Source organism: Nomia melanderi, unplaced genomic scaffold (genome assembly GCF_051020985.1).
Source record: "Nomia melanderi isolate GNS246 unplaced genomic scaffold, iyNomMela1 scaffold0014, whole genome shotgun sequence".
In the NCBI taxonomy this organism is placed as follows: Eukaryota; Metazoa; Arthropoda; class Insecta; order Hymenoptera; family Halictidae; genus Nomia; species Nomia melanderi.
The window spans coordinates 6,786,231-6,787,185 of NW_027475130.1; positions in this window are offsets into that span (position 1 = coordinate 6,786,231).

Consider the following 955-nt stretch of genomic DNA (forward strand, 5'->3'; position numbering starts at 1 on the left):
ACAGCTTCAGGCGCCAGGGCCTCCTGCAGATAACTCACTTTGGTTTATTGCGCTATCTCTAATAGCACCCGAGATATGACCAGATATATATTGGATTTTTCCCTGACCCTGAGTGTCCGGCCCCATGAGACGGTGGTTTTCTCGGCCCCTGGTGGTCCGAGGTCGTTCCCGCTGCACAGATTCATGCGCCAGGGCCTCCTGCAGATAATTCACTTTGGTTTATTGCGCTATCTCTAATAGCGCCCGAGATATCAACAGATATATATTGGATTTTTCCCTGACCCTGAGTGTCCGGCCCCATGAGACGGTGGTTTTCTCGGTCCCTGGTGGTCCTAGGTCGTTCCCGCTGCACAGATGCATGCGCCAGGGCCTCCTGCAGATAATTCCCTTTGGCTTATTGCGCTATCTCTAATAGCGCCCGAGATATCACCAGATATATATTGGATTTTTCCCTGACCCTGAGTGTCCGGCCCCATGAGACTGCGGTTTTCTCGGCTCCTGGTGGCCCGAGGTCGTTCCCGCTGCACAGATTCATGCGCCAGGGCCACCTACAGACAATGCACTTTGATTTATTACGCTATCTGTAATAGCACCCGAGATATCACCAGATATATATTGGATTTTCCCCTGACCCTGATTGTCCGGCCCGATGAGACTGTGGTTTTCTCGGCCCCTGGTGTTCCGAGGTCGTCCCCGCTGCACAGATTCATGCGCCAGGGCCTCCTACAGACAATGCACTTTGATTTATTACGCTATCTGTAATAGCACCCAAGATATCACCAGATAAATATTGGATTTTCCCCTGACCCTGAGTGTCCGGCCCCATAAGACGGTGGTTTTCTCGGCCCCTGATGGTCCGAGGTCGTTCCCGCTGTCCACATTTATGCGCCAGGGCCTCCTACAGACAATGCAATTTGATTTATTGCGCTATCTGTAATAGCACCCGAGATATCAC